At 41.6% G+C, this 17223-nt stretch overlaps 1 protein-coding gene across 1 annotated transcript in view; it reads right to left on the bottom strand.

Moving 5' to 3' along the window:
• LOC126203546 (laminin subunit alpha-5-like) overlaps window positions 1-17223 on the bottom strand; it is a 233683-nt gene that overhangs the window by 87230 nt on the left and 129230 nt on the right. The gene's annotated exons all lie outside the window — the stretch shown is intronic.

Here is a 17223-nt window from a genome sequence, read left to right on the forward strand (position 1 = left end):
AAGAATAGGAATAATGAGGGTGTCCTTTGACCCAAAGTAATAAGTTTGAGGTGAAGTATCTGGAAAAACGAAAGTAGTGCCATAAGAAAAAGATGACGTGGGGATAAATGTCTTGTATGACAGATCTTTAGGTCAACCTACCAGTTATCCTGGGACAGCAGTTACTATAACAACAGAGAAAATTGGTATTGGGGGTAGGGGGAGGAGGGAGGGTAGTTACAGTTAATATTCGAATTTATATAAAAGAGCTCACAAGAAGGCGAAAAGGAGAGTGAACAAGAAAACAGAAAAAACATGGAGAAGATATTACAAGAAAAAGCAAAATGATAAAAAATAATAAGAGATTTTAGAGAAAATATCACAGAAATTAAAGAATAACATGAAGGAAGTATTCCAAGAGAGTAAAGAAAGCTGGAAGAAATGGTGGAATGAGCATGAAGAAAGAAGGAAAACAGACTGTGGAGAAGAGATGCCACCCTGCAGGAGAATTCAGATAAACTTGGAAATGACACAAATAGACTGAAAGTTGAGGTAACAGAGGAAAGATAGAGCGATGTTATGGATGCTAAGATTGAAATGCAAAAAGAACTTCAAGAAGATGAAACTTTTTGTGATTAAAGATATGATAGAGATGGTACAAGGATGCAACATCGCTATTGGATAACCAGAAACTGAGGAATCTGAACCCTCACGTAGTTTGCAGCAGATGAGGTAAACTGCCTGACAGTGAGATGTCATGGGGTGCAGTTTTAGGAGCCGGTAGTTAACCTGTGACTAGCGAGACTGTCGTTTCCTCCAGATCAGTGATGCAGATGGAGTGACCAGATACAGTGGACGAGATGTCTGAAACAGGTGTATTTAAAATAAGACATCATGTCATTGTAGTAGATTAGGCAGCCATTCACCCTCGTTCAGCCTCAGTTGTCAGCACTTTAGTGTCTCAATTATAGACGGTTTTCCCTGCCTCTGTACATCTCATCAGTGCTAGAAGGCCTTGGAGCAACAGAGCTCCATACTGTAGAGATTGAGCAACGATGTTCTGGCTGCTGTCATATTGAACCGTTTGCGCTCCTTGCTATAGCTCTGTCGGCTGTATGGAAATGAGTTATGAGCGTTGCCCTGCTTCGTTGCACATTCTAAGTCTGTCCTAGATTATCACTATGACACATGGTCTGAGTCGGACTCGGTTCTTTTACCCTCTGTATCGAGCAATAGCTTCAAAAATTAATTCGTGCACCCAGGAACAGGGTTTCTGTGGGCAAGAATCCTCCCTTCTTCAAAAAATTCGGCCAGAATTTTCGGTTGATGTCTCCCAAGAAAAACTTCATACGTACAGATTATATTTACAAAGGCTTCCATTTAGCAGTTATCGTTCGATAATTCATGAGAGGCGGGTTTACTGCTCATTACCACCCATTCCTTAAAATCTAGTTTTAATCTCCAATTACTACAATCTTATAACAGGTACTATACAAGTAAGTCTAGTTCTTTGTGTTTATGTATTGTGTCATGCCATTCTACAGGAATCTGGATGTGATGGTATGTCTGAAAGACTGGCAGCTTTACGCCTGAAATTTATGGAGAGTGTACGAGTTGGTATAAGAAACACGGCAATGCTAGAGTTGCTGAAGTTGTGCTCTTCAGTCCAGAGACTGGTTTGATGCAGCTCTCCATGCTACTCTATCCTGTGCAAGCTGCTTCATCTCCCAGTACCTGCTGCAACCTACATCCTTCTGAATCTGCTTAGTGTATTCATCTCTTGGTCTCCCTCTACGATTTTTACCCTCCACGCTGCCCTCCAGTACTAAATTGGTGATCCCTTGATGCCTCAGAACATGTCCTACCAACCGGTCCCTTCTTCTTGTCAAGTTGTGCCACAAACTTCTCTTCTCCGCAGTTCTATTCAATACCTCCTCATTAGTTATGTGATCTACCCATCTAACGTTCAGCATTCTTCTGTAGCACCACATTTCGAAAGCTTCTATTGTCTTCTTGTCTAAACTATTTATCGTCCATGTTTCACTTCCATACATGGCTACGATCCATACAAATACTTTCAGAAACGACTTCCTGACACTTAAATCTATACTCGATGTTAACAAATTTCTCTTCTTCAGAAACGCTTTCCTTGCCATTGCCAGTCTACATTTTATATCCTCTCTACTTCGACCATCATTAGTTATTTTGCTCCCCAAATAGCATAAACTCTTTTACAATGCTAGTAGTAGAAACAATTACAGTGGTAACGCTCTGACGATGTTGTTCTCGAAAATTTGGAATATGCCTTAACATCTGTTCCATAGTAACACGTCCTTTTTCTTATGTGATTAACTCATTGAATAGGTTTACGTATTTTGGATTCAAGGTGTCGTTAAGAAAGATAGATACTCAAAGGTTTGCCTAGACAGTACAGAATATGTGTTGTTATCTTAATCATGGTCATGCAGGTAAAGTTTGCATGTAAACGATTGTTATCACCTGCTGGCAAAACCCTGCATCTGTGAGAAAGTAAAATGTAACTGAACCTGAAATTAATGAAGAATCAGGCACACCTTTGAGATCCAGTGATCAATTAAATGTACACAACGGAATTATTAACTCTTTAATTTATTGGCCCTTCCAGTGAATCTGAAGGTAGGTAACTGACATAATAGTTATAATTCAAAGTAAATGATTGTGATGACAAAATCAAGACTTCAGTATCACTGTGATTTATTATAAAAGACGCATGAACAATAATGCAACAAGACACAGTTATCTTGGCCTGAACTCTACAAAGATGGATCTTCTTATGAGAACTGCAAACTAGTGTCTTGTTTTGCGCTGTTACTGAAAGAGATGGAGTTGCATAAAATCTTGGTTCTAATTCTGTGAACTAGGTACAATAACCTGACTATGACAATTGCAGGGACTGTTTGTCTGGAATCAACACTCAAGAATCCTAAAGATCTGAGGAAGCTCTAACGAATATGAGCCAGTGGTACCTATCTTGCAACTGAAGTACAGTACCCTTACTTGCCCTAATGTACCAGAGCTGTAAGCGATGCTTAACGTAAACTTCAGTGTACGGTGAGCAGAGCGGAGACACAGTGACCCTGCGAGTTGAGAGCGGAGTAGCAACTTAACCTTCGTCACCTGCCGATGATTTTTGCTCTGTAACTCCTCCAGGCTTCCATGTCTCTTCGCTCTTTGCGACTGACTAGGCGTCCATCTTTTCCAAGTCCCCTCCTACCATTTTCCTCTTTGTCTTCACACTAACAAAACTCACCAACAATCCTCTTAAAAGTTACTACAACCGGCCAGTGGCGTAATTGTTTCTTTGACAGTATTTTACGTCCAGAATTAGTGAAACATCAAGAAGCTGATGAATCGAATTTCGTCCCTCTTTTCTAAAAAGCTCCCAGCCAGGTTTTCATAAATGATTCTGAGCGCTATGGGACTTAACGTCTGAGGTCATCAGTCCCCTAGAACTTAGAACTACTTAAACCTAACTAGACTAAGGACATCACAACCATCCATGCCCGAGGCAGTTCCAGACTGAAGGGCCTAGAACCGCCGCCAGGTTTTGCGCCCACATGATATCACTACTGACACTTCAATCGATGCTCATTCAGCCACCTGCTAGCCTCGCATTACAGGTCCCTTAAAATGTTAAGAAGCTTTCTATGTGGCTAGTAGCCAACTCTGCTCCAGAGTACGCATGTTGAGTAGGTCCATGCTGTTCTGTCAAGTTTTAAGGAAAGCCAGGAGATGTTTATCTGCCATGCATCTCGCTTAACAAGCTGCTACCATCTACCACTCAGTGACATTTCCACCTTCTGGAACATAGCCTTTTTGTCTCGGCCGCCCACATATCGTCCTTTGTAAGTAAAAGGACACTGGCCTGTCTGCCTACTCTGCGTGCGGCAAAGCGATTTCCATCCCCTGACAAGGGGCTGGGTGCTCTACCTGCTATTCCTTGTCCCTCTGTTTTCACGAAGGCAGGCACACCCATGGCCAACCATGGCCCGTTCCACGGGGCCTTGCAACATGTCACCTGTCACATACTCACAGCAGTCCTCACTTCCAAAGTTAGACCATACACCAAATGAATATCTACATCTACATGATTACTCTGCGATTCACATTTAAGTGCTTGGCAGAGGGTTCATCGAACCACAATCGTACTATCTCCCTACCATTCCACTCCAGAACAGCGCGTGGGAAAAACGAACACCTGAACCTTTCTGTTCGAGGTCTGATTTCTCTTATTTTATTTTGATGATCATTCCTACCTATGTAGGTTATATACCCAGAACCATGTTAGACTACATTAGGTTTAGAAGAGGAAATTAAATCACCTCATATAATCACTGTGATATCATACCCCCTTAAATTAATTCAACTACCCTCCATTTGTATAATTAGAGGTGCACAAAAATGAAAAGAGGCAAGCCGAAGAGCTTGCCGCATTTGAGTACCGTAAGTCACGCCTCTGAGAAAGAGATCACTATTTTGTAGTTTCATCCTTTCCAAGCCTCTAGGTTTCCCATCCTACTAATAGTTGATTATTATTGTTTATTGTAAATATACTGAGTAAATACAGTGGGTTGCTATTTTCTGAAAATGTGGTTTAGGTTACATCATTTCTCTGTGTATCTGTGTGGTTTCATGTTCACCTCTGAACAGTTGTAGCTTGCATGAATGTACCGGGTGATCAAAAAGTCAGTATAAATTTTAAAACTTAATAAACCACGGAATAATGAAGATAGAGAGGTAAAAATTGACACACATGCTTAGAATGACACGGGGTTTTATTAGAACAAAAAAAACTCATATAGCTAGACGCGTGAAAGATCTCTTGCGCGTCGTTTGGTGATGATAGTGTGCTCAGCCGCCACTTTCGTCATGCTTGGCCTCCCAGGTCCCAAGACCTCAGTCCGTGCGATTATTGGCTTTGGGGTTACCTGAAGTCGCAAGTGTATCGTGATCGACCGACACTTCTAGGGATGCAGAAAGACAACATCCGAAGCCAATGCCTCACCATAACTCCGGACATGCTTTACAGTGATGTTCACAGCATTATTCCTCGACTATAGCTATTGTTGAGGAATGATGGTGGACATATTGAGCATTTCCTGTAAAGAACATCATCTTTGCTTTGTCTTACTTTGTTATGATAATTATTGCTATTCTGATCAGATGAAGCGCCATCTGTCGGACATTTTTAGAATGTTTGTATTTTTTTGGTTCTAATAAAACCCAAAGTCATTCCAAGCATATGTGTCAAATTGTGCGTCTCTATCTACATTATTCCGTGATTTATTCAGTTTTCAAATTTATACAGGCTTTTTGATCACCTGGTATATCCGTTGTACCATCTTAGTTGGACAAATAGCAACACTTCTGTTTCAGAATCCTGCAAATCGTTTATTGTCGTGATAGTAGGTGCACCACATCGTCCCATAAATTTTAATACTTATTCGGTCGATAGCTGTGCCCATTTACTAATGGTTTCCCTCTTCATCGGGTTCGGATGAATGCTGCAGCAAAGAAAGCGGGTGCTTCAATTTAGTACCGGAAATGCGATCGATATCTGTAATCTCGCCATATCTGATGTAACCTATACGGTGACTATGCTATAAAATAGAGCTACATTCCTTTGTGTCAATTCGACTATTCGACTATACGCTGGAGCTCTGTGGAAAAATGTCTCCGCAGTTGACGTAATTCTTCCAAAAATTGCTGCGGCGACATCAACGCCGAATTTAATTCCCCATGCATTGTACGATGCATGGATTCTTGCATTCCTGCAATTGAAGTCTTCCATCGTTAATCCTGTCTGCCGGTATCTGTAACAATCTCGTGATAGTCATCTTCCAGTCTAAGAAACTCATTCATTTCTGAATTACTGCCTGGTTATTACTGGCTGTTCCCACTGCACAGTGAAAAAATTCCGTGAGTTCTTTAGCTATCCTCCCCTAGCCCCCTCCACCCCCACCACCCCCACCACCCCCACCACCCCCACCACCCCCACCACCCACTCCCACATCACATTTGTTCAGTACAGTACATTCGATGTTCGTTAGCTGAGTGGTCCACCTTGGTTTCCCGCCGTCTACTGTATTTGGCACCTGACATAAGGTGGTATTAAGTTCTTGCATATCTTCCTCGATTGCTCTCACAGATAAGGTTTTCAACAAGTTGCTACCTTCGTAGATTCATGGCCATTTCATACGTATATCTGCCTGCGGCACGACGTCTGTCACCTTAAGTTCTCATCCCAAAGTTGCAACTTGTGGTACTCCTCTCCAATCTCTGAGACAACGCTTTCTTTCTGTATCTTCTCGTGTCTCTGCCTGTTGGTATGCGATGTTGCGTAATATGAGTCATGGGTAATCGAGCTGCCCATTATAAAAAGTCCTTAAACTGTAACAATAGTGTTTTCGTAACACGGACTGCTACTACCTTGCAGATGACGGACTTTACTTCGAAACGCAGAATCATTGTCGGTATGCTTGTGACTGTGTTCGGTATAGGGCCTGTCTATATTCTCTTCCTCCAAAATATTCAATATGGCGATTGTTAAGCCCTACGGTGGATTCGTGTAGTCCATACCGAAATTATCGACTAACAGGAACAATATACTCTCCATTTACAGTTAAATATGCGCACTACGCTTCTGTGTACAACACAGTGTTTTGTGTCCAAATGATCATTATTCTCCAGTGGTTCAACCACGCGTAACATTTCCTGTGCTAAGTCTGTGTCTATGGATAAACTAATTTCCCTCTGTATGAAGACACGTTATAATGAGAACCCATCTCCAGAGTGTATACAGTGTACACAGCTACATCTCAATGAGGTACGGCCTTACGACATTGCCTCACTTGCAGCGGTGTCACCCAGCGGAAACAAGATTCCTCCAAGTTCAACTATATAACGTGAAAGACTGATTTCGGCATAATATTAAGTTAGGAAATCAAGCGAAAGAATCACAGAATACCTTTGCCCCACTTCTGGCAACACCTCTATGTGCTCATAAAAAGTCCTATCCTTAACGATAAATTTGAGCTGTGTTGTCTCAATGAATTTATACCGTGAATACCCACTCCACATAATCTCTACCAAGAAGGGAGTATTCTCTTTCTACCCAAAAGATCTAGTCGACGGCCAATACATGCGCCCCTATATCTACTAAAAATCCATGTTCTATGTCACCAACAAAACCCCACAAGCAGCATTCCGTTTCTGCATCTAACTGTGCAGTATTACATTTTATTGAGAACTTCTTCCAACGGCTGCCTCATTCCCGTTCCTGTTTAACGGCCCTTCTGCAGAGACTGATTGCCTCGTTTCTTAGCCCTGTACTCTCTTGCTTTGTGATCCACTCGTCCAGATCCATAGCACTTTTCCTGTCGACACTTTCTTGAGATGTGCATCACACCCACACCTGTGATACTTTACTGTCGAAACCAACACACAACGGTCATCAGCAACCTCAGCAGCCATGCCGACATCTGAACGATTCTCCATTCTGAGCTTGCACGACATTTAAGCAGGAATGTCGGGCAAAAACACATCGAGAGTCCTATTTTCAGCTTCTAGGCGTAACACTGTATTGAGTCTTCGGATACTATCCGAGACTGACTCAACCGTCTTATTGTTCTTCTAAGTTAATGTGTTTAATTTTTAACTAAAGAAGGGAGTACTGTTCTGTTTCCGATTCCTCTGCCGTAACCCCTCAGTCAAACGTTCAAATTTTTAGGCATCCTTCAAGGTTTTACGGTAGGTGACATGCTTCAGTTTCCCAAACCAATCGTAGATAGCCCATAAGAAGGCATGTTTCGTTAGACCGACTACCCAGCTTGGCTGAAGTTGAAACGTCACTGAGAAATAGAGTTTTTTCTTTCTTTGCCATGCCGGAAAAGAAGGTAGAAAAATAATTGGCACTCACCATCCTTCATTCTGGAGGGCTGTTATTAAATTTGCTGTCGAAGAACCACAGAAAGAGAGGGTACACTCTAGGTATTTTTAACATCCTGGAATTTTCTGGCACCTGTTCCTTGTACGGCTTGCAGTGCCCTGCTTAGCTTCCGTGATGTTCTAATTCCCCACTTATCTGCTCAAGCAGAGCTTGTAATTTTAAAAACTGTTCCGTCATAGCGACAAGAGACTCACCGATATTAGCGAAACTTGTTTCCATCGGCATATTTTGTTCTCTACTAGTGCCTACCCAAGGAAATGTACAAGTCAGGGGAAGCGAACACCAGGTTCAAACTAAACACAAAACGAGAGGAGTTACTCTAATTCGTACGGCATATCATAGTCCATCTACATTCATTACAGTCGGTGCCATATGATCCCATAGGCAGGAAGTAAAACATCTGGCTGGCACAGCCTTGGTGCATGGCAACTGGCGCACATCTGATAGGTGTCAAATACATCTCGTGACAATTGCCCCTGATCTCGGACAGCTCAGGAGGTTCACAGTGCTATACCCGAGTTACTTTCAGAGTGAAATGAGTGCCTCTGTCATCTACTATGGCCTAAAAGTACACTACTGGTCATTAAAATTGCTACACCAAGAAGAAATTCAGATGATAAACGGGTATTCATTCGACAAATATATTATACTAGAACTGACATGTGATTACAATTTCACCCAATATGGGTGCATAGATCTTGAGAAATCAGTACACAGAACAACCACCTCAGGCCGTAATAACGGCCTTGATACGCCTTGGCATTGAGTCAAACAGAGCTTGGATGGCGTGTACAGGTACAGCTGCCCATGCAGCTTCAACACGATACCACAGTTCATCAAGAGTAGTGACTGGCGTATTACGACGAGCGAGTTGCTCGGCCACCATTCACCAGAAGTTTTAAATTGGTGAGAGATCTGGAGAATGTACTGGCCAGGGCACCAGTCGAACATTTTCTGTATCCAGAAAGGCCCGTACAGGACCTGCAACATGCGACGCGCATTATCCTGCTGAAATGTAGGGTTTCGCAGGGATCGAATGAAGGGTAGAGCCACGGGTCGTAACACATCCGAATTGTAACGTCCACTATTCAAAGTGCCGTCAATGCGAACAAGAGGTGGCCGAGACGTGTAACCAATGGCACCCCATACCATCACGCCAGGTGATACGCCAGTGTGGCGATGACGAATACACGCTTCCAATGTGCGTTCACCGCGATGTCGCCAAACACGGATGCGACCATCATGATGCTGTAAACAGAACCTGGATTCATCCGAAAAAATGACGTTTTGCCACCATTCGTGCACCCAGGTTCGTCGTCGATTACACCATCGCAGGCGCTCCTGTCTGTGATGAAGCGTGAAGGGTAACCGCAGCCATGGTCTCCGAGCTGCTAGTCCATGCTGCTGCAAACGTCGTCGAACTGTTCGTGCAGATGGTTGTTGCCTTGCAAACGTCCCTATCTGTTGACTCAGGGATCGAGACGTGGCTGCACGATCCGTTACAGCCATGCGGATAAGATGCCTGTCATCTCGACTGCTAGTGATACGAGGCCGTTGGGATCCAGCACGGCGTTCCGTATTACTCTCCTAAACCCGCCGATTCCATATTCTGCTAACAGTAATTGGATCTCGACCAATGCGAGCAGCAATGTCGCGATACGATAAACCGCAATCGCGATAGGCTACAATCCGACCTTTATCAATGTCGGAAACGTGATGGTACGCATTTGTCCTCCTTAACCGAGGCATCACAACAACGTTTCACCTGGCAACGCCGGTGAACTGCTTTTTGTGCATGAGAAATCGGTTGGAAACTTTCCTCATGTCAGCACGTTGTAGGTTCGCCACCGGCGCCAACGTTGTGTGAATGTTCAGAAAAGCTAATCATTTGCATATCACAGCATCTTGTTCCTGTCGGTTAAATTTCGCGTCTGTAGCACGTCATCTTCGTGGTGTAGCAATTTTTATGGGCCAGTAGTGTAATACAGTGAAACGAAACGGCCATTTCAAGAGAGAAAATTAATTCTCGGTCACCATCCTTCATTCCGATGTGCAGAGTGCAAGACGAGCGAAGCGGATTGCAGTAATGTCGATATAAGGATTAGTAGTGGCGATCTCGGGCGTCATGAAGACCACTTTTGACCACCAATTGGGACAACGGCGGGTGCTGAATGACCCACTGCGCTACACCAGTTGTAATTGTCACCCCTTAGATCTGGAGGTCAGTGGGCGTTTAAGTTGGACAATTTAGGTGATAATGTTACATGTGTCAGCGTTCGAGCTCCGAGAGTTGGTGGGTGTTTAAGTCTTACTCCCGAAGGCTTCAGTGAAACAGAGGTGTCTGTAATAACATTATATTGATGTGATCGCTACAATGAATATTCTCTCTTTTGGCCACAAGGAACAGTCCAAGCTACTTTCTAAGGTGTCGACGAGGAATGCCTGAGAGCAAGGCGACGTGGGTTGCGGTAGCGGGAGCCAACGAGGCGACCCGTGGAAGAACCTCTGTTGATACGATGGGCCTCAGCACTCCCGAAGATGGGCGTGCGCTTAGAGACCCGTACCCACGGCATCTTCCAGATGGCAGCGGATGCGAAAGCGGAAGCCCAGGGTTCGCCAAGCACAGGCACCATACAGCCAGGAAGGCGGTGCACATACAGCCTGAGAGGAGACACTCAGGTGCCCATGCGGAAGATGGCGTCTTGCAGTCAGTCAATTTTGCCCTTCACCAGAGGAACGCCCTGTAGGTCCTCATCTTTTATCAGTCACGGCTGTGCCACGTCTGTAGCGGCGGCGTTGAGTGGTGCAGTCCACCCATAGCTGGCAGGCTATAGTCACGTAACTGAAGTCTTCAAACAGACAGCAAGCAGTACATCACGGTTTACCACTAGAGTTAATCTGTATCTAGGGAGACTGTCACCCCATCGGTATCAGTGACGCAGGTGGAATAAACAGTCAATGAACACGACATGTCTGAAATGGGAGTATTTAAAACCAGACAACACGTTATGGTAGCAGGCTAGGTGACCATTTGCCCTCGTTTAACCAGCAACCTGTCTGCACTCTGGTGTCTGAGTTACGGATGATTTTACCTGCCTGTGCATTTCTCCTATCAGTGCTAGGACGCGTTGGGGTGGTGGAGCTCGGATGTTGCATGTTATTATTCCATGTTGTAGAGTTTGCACAACAACATTCTAGGTTCTGTCATACTGCATCATTTGCGCCGCTTGCTGTGGCTTTGCTTTTACAATGCTGGCAAACTTCGTGTGCTCTAGGTTATGTTTGTACAACATGGCCTGAGGCAAGCGTGATTCCTTTACAGTTTGTGACCAACAACAGCTTCGAAAACTATTGTACACTCAGGAACAAGGTAGTTGTACAGTACAGCTCTGAATTAGATGGAAGAAATAACAACATTGTGTCAGAACGATTAGCAAATCAAGAAAAAGATCAATAACTTAAAATTCGGTATACAAGAACGGGAGAATAAAACTGAATTCATTGATAGGAAAATTAATAGTAAATCTGTGATGGTGATGAAGATAATGTATTTGTGGTAGTCAACAGTGATAACTGATACACCCAGGCTAACACAGGGGAGAAGTATAGCATGAAAGGAGAATTGCACCCAATGATATCTACTAATTCATTAAAAGGAAATTTCAGTGTGTACTTCAAAGATGAATACGAAATAAAGTTTTCAATAGACAGACTGAGAGGCAAAGTTTCCACCTGGGAAGTTAGGACGAGACAAGAAGATAATAGTTACAATCAGCTTGAAGGGGAGTATCAGAATAAATGATTGTCAAAGCGATTCAAGGTGCCAAACTTGAAGATTTACTACATCGCCAATCTCTTAATATATACGGGGGTAACCCAGATGATGAAGTAGAATCAGAGCAGGCATAGTGAACCAACAACTATATTGCTGGTATACCAACTGGCGACTAGTACACACCCAGCCGTGTGGGACTTTACTTTCCCTTTCAAGTCTCATTTCTCTCCTATCTTTCCTATCCACAGAGTAAGAAAATTTTGGAAATTATTAAGTTTAATAACCAGTCATAGTCGAATATTGCAATTAGAAACAGCTTAGTAAGTCTTGTCATACAGTCATTACAATAATATGAAAGCAATGTTAAACTAATATTTGAGATATCAAAGACACCGTGTTTTGCGTAACGGTTCAAAGTCAGAACTATAGAACTAATAGTGAGTGAGTGTAGCTAATTATTATCCCTAAACAATTTATGTAATATTGTAGATTTATTGAATGAGTCATAAAAATCAAAGGAACTATAAAGAATTGGAAGGATATGACACATGATGATTGGGATAAGTAAAAAATTACTTAAACGACATACAGATGAGGAGTTACTAGTTCAGATGAATAATATGAAGTATAAGGATGTTTAATGTAATGAGTTAGATGGTGTATGGAGAAGTTAGGGAGGATGAAGGATTTTTTAAGTATTGATGCAAAGAAGATGATCAATAGATGATGATGATGCAAGAAATATGTGAAGTTAATATAACATTGAACTGAGAGAGAAATGTGTAATGGAGGTTTTGTGTCAGTTGAAAGGTTAATAGAATATGAAGTATGCAAAAGCTAATATTTTAATAATGTTGTTGATTTTCACACAATTTCTCCCATTGATATCTGTGTGTATTTATATGTAAGTAACTAATGAAGAAAACAGTATGGTCATAACAAGTAAGGTGTGACTCATAAATGGCTAAGAATAATGATTTAACACTAGACCCGCCGGAACTAGTACTATACTTAGAACCGCCGATGTAGTCAAAGTGACCAGTTTCTTTGTAAGTACATGCTGTGGTGTTTAATGTAAATATTAATGACTTTGATGACACTGTATAACTTTAATTACGTTTAATAACAGTATCATTGTATTTTACAACAACAACGGGAACATAATATTACTAATATTAAAGAACATAGTTCACAATATTTATCTGCAACCATACTAATTGTATTGCAGTAGTTTTAAAATTAATAGAATTTAATCTTACTGGAGAAACTAAGTACCCATGAATATGTTAAGAGAAAGACCAATCATTAAATATGACCATATATATAGTACCTAAACCTACTTACAAGCATTACAAACTACTGTCTTTATTACTTTATATGTACACAGCCCACAGACTTATCTCTTGCATTTACTGCACACTTCATTTGTGTTGTTTCTGCATTTCCTTGTTTGGCATAGTTTTCTTACTTTCGCAGGAATTTTCGCTTCTTCTCTTTCTTCATCGCCATCACCCTTTTCTTCCTTTTCTTTTCCATCCCTTGGCATCCTTTTCTGATTTCTGGTTTCCATATAGGCTCTACGTAATTCTTCTGCTAGATTTAGGATGAAATTCCTCCTACATATTTTGATCCCTGTCACTAGCTTGAAAATGATCCATGCGTTGATGGTTGCTAAATCAAGGATATTGTGAAATACGAGTACAGGCCATCGCCGAGTACCAGAGCGGACAGAATATTTCCTCGTCATCTGGTCCAAGACATCTACAGCAAAATTTTGTACTATTGTAGAAGCTCACTGTTTCGGGAAGGTGTTTTGAATTATTTTGTATTTCAACATTTGTGTGCAAGGTGCTATACAGAAGAATATTTCTGTTCTTTTTCCCTTGGTAAACGGTCAGAGTACCACCTTCCGCTGGTCGGAGTGGCCGTGCTGTTCTAGGCGATACAGTCTGAAACCGCGAGATCGCTACGGTCGCAGGTTCGAATCCTGCCCCGGGCATGGATGTGTGTGATGTCCTTAGGTTAGTTAGGTTTAAGTAGTTTTAAGTCTAGGTGACAGATGACCTCAGAAGTTGAGTCCCATAGTGCTCAGAGCCATTTGAAATACCTTCCCTTTTCAATAGAACAGACGTATAAAGAGGAGTTTTCATTTTTTTTATAGTGTTCGGAATTTCTTTTCTTGCACGGTTGATAGTGCCGACAAGACTAGTTTTCTCTTTTTCCAGTCTCTCCCCAAGTGTGACCGTAGTGAAAATATTATCAATAGTCACTTTTCGCCCCTTATTGCGATATGGAGCTACCAACTTCATTGCTACTTGTTCTGGAAGCTTCCCATTAGTGCCCTCTGTTCGTTCTTTCCTGCATAAGGGAACCCATTACAAAGATATTTTGTTTCTACATCCGCTAGAAGCCAGAATTTGATTCCGAATTTATCAGGCTTATTCGGCATATATTGCAAATACGGACACCTGATTCTGCTGGGGAAAAGTTGTTCGTCCACAGTGACATTTGATTCAGGTATGTAATTCAACTGACAGTTTTCTATAAAATGGTTCCAAGTAGTTGATATAAGTGCTAATTTGTCACTTTCCAAACATTCCGCCCGTGTATGTTTTTCATCAAAACACAGATATTTAAAAATTTCTCGAAACCTATTTCTGCTCATTATGTCAGTGAAAAATGGGGCTTCCCACTTTTTCGACTACAACTCATCTACTTCAATACATCTGGCACCTAGTGCACCACGAACATATCAGAAAGCAACAAATGTATCTAATTCTTCTAAATGCAAACTCCAGGAATCATTTCCAAGAAGCCGTTGTGCCTCTGCTTCTGTGCATTTCTTTGTGTTTCAACACTGATTGATCAACTAAAAAGCGTCAGGCACTCGAAACATTATCATTTGAGACGTGCCGCTTTGTGTGTGGAGTAGGTCCCCGTGTTTCTTTCAATATATTCTGTTGACCTATCCGGCCTGGAGTAGTAACACCAAAGTCTGCTACAGTCCACTCCGTGATCCCGTCCTTCCCCAGGAGTTTTGAGCCAGGTTCTGGAAGTGAACCCTCACTTCGTTCTCCTCTTCTACGTTGATTCTGTATTGGTCCTCTTACAGGAGGTGCAGTTCTTTTGTTACCCAGGGTAGGTCCTTCTCTAGCATTGTTTTTTATTACTTTTTGGTCCTGGTTCAGCAACTGCGTGAGGAAAGAGATAATTAGAAAGATACAACTCATTATAAAGATAACATACCACACAATAAAATAGCAGTAACAGAAGTAGCAGTAGAAGTGTCAGCTCTATTATAATAGTGATCATTATTCATATAATAATAATAATAATAATAATAATAAGTGAATGTAGATTACCTTCATCTTCAGTCTCGGAGCTGTCACTCTCCACATTAGCGACAGGTTAGTAATCTTCATCTGTACAATCTTCCACAAGGTCCACAACTTCAGGATCATTTTCAGCATCCGATTCATACAAAAGTGTGACAATTTCTTCATCTGAAAGCGGCCGTGGCCGTGGTTTGTATCGCTGTGACATCTGAGCCATGTCTACTGCTCTGTGACCAGTACTCAAATAATCAGTCTTGTTTATGTGAAACCCAATAGCAAACAGTAAATGACATACTGCATTGTTGAGCTTTTAAATTCAAACAATGCGAATAAACTTCAGTAAGCAACATATTTAGTACATTGTTGACGAGTGCTAATAACAAATCCGGGGAGCGACACACAACAATCTTTAAATAATCTGTTTTCAAATATACATGTAATGTGGTCAAAGTGACCACTCGGCGGTTTTAAGTATAAGTGGTCATTCAAAGAAAACTAATGAAGATAAGATAAATATTGCACTTTTTATATGATCTACACTAACATTTAGGAAAAGTCATTAACTCACAACAGCACAGATTAGAAATTTACCGAATAATAACGTGTTAAAATATAAAAAGTGGACAAATTGACCACTCGGCGGTCCTAGTGTTAATGACCTAGGTAGCTGTTGGGGTTTACTATGCTTGGACTGGTACTTGACCTCAGAAGTAGAGTTCTGGCACTGTTTAATGAGTAATGAGCAGCAATACTTCAAGCAATATGAAACATATCTCAGTATAACAAGAAGGTTGAAAACTGTCCTGCTGGTGATGGTAGTAGCTGTTTAACCACATTAAATACAGTATGGCAGAAAAAAATTTGCCATTTTTCAGAAATTTCTTCATGGACTATCACTTCAGTTATGGTTGTGTATGTAGTTATATAAGACATTTTTGCAGTATAAAGTTAGTATCTATATTTTTGGCTGATCTAATAAAAAGTAAAGAATAGTCAATTACTTGTAAAATATGATGTATTGGAATTATGTTTTGTTTTCAATATTTCATACCAATAGTTTGGAAGAGATAATAAGGGAACTGTTACTGATTTGTGGTATATCTCTTCTCCCTATGATGTGTGCTACCAGAGGTTAGCCGAAATGATGGACGGCAAAAGCCCTGGTGTGAGGACGACAAACCAAAGAAGTAGCCGAAATAACAGAGTGTTTCTGTGGTGTGTCGCAGAAAATGTAACCAGTAATGATTATGTGTTTGGAAAAGGAAAAGATTCTTTGTAATGAATTTTCCACTTACAACTTGTGAAAGTATTCACCATTTTTAAAGGCCATAATTAAAAATTTGTATGATATAGTTGTAGAGACAATTCACTGCCACACTCAGAGGGAATTTATGAATGATACATTGCAATTTTATGTTTTGGTTTTTAATTTAATGTTCTTTATCTTCTTGTTTCTAGCCCGTAACAACTTTCTGTTTTCCTCTTCGCTTCTAGCTCCAGAACGCTTTTCAGGGCCAGGATCTAATCGACCCATGGTCTCTTATTCAAAGCAAGCATATGTTACTCGCACACGTCGACTATGAAGCGTCAAGAGCGCCCAGCGAGTGATGTTACTGCTAGATGTTACTGCTGAGTCAGTCAGCATAGCGGCTGTTGCAATGGCCTACCAGGAGCCATATCGTTCCGGCTGAGTGTCATCCCAATCACTGTGGATCGATCCTCAGTGACTTGTACTAACTATACCGGACAGTGACAAATGGTTTTTATCAAAAATTGATTATAAATTCTTAGCCGATACTATGCCTTCGCATCTACCATGACGGCCAATGGATTGCAGTGGGGATAGCTTGTACAGATTATTATCACAGCGTGTGTCGATATTTCAATGTGTTTGACCTGTATCGAGGTTAAATGTGAACAGACGTGTATGACAACGGCAGTGACTGTTTCACGACCACGATTACAGCAAAATTTCTATTCCTTGAATATAGCATTACTAACCAGGAAATCCGATACTTAGCAATTCCTAAAGCAGTTAAAACCGATGAACGCTTATCCATTGGGACAGGGGTTTCCAAACTACGGTCCGCGGGCCGAAACCGACCCGCGATTGCCGGCAAACCGGCCCGCGTTAGCTGGCCGGACAT

Source organism: Schistocerca nitens, chromosome 9 (assembly GCF_023898315.1).
Source record: "Schistocerca nitens isolate TAMUIC-IGC-003100 chromosome 9, iqSchNite1.1, whole genome shotgun sequence".
NCBI lineage: Eukaryota > Metazoa > Arthropoda > Insecta > Orthoptera > Acrididae > Schistocerca > Schistocerca nitens.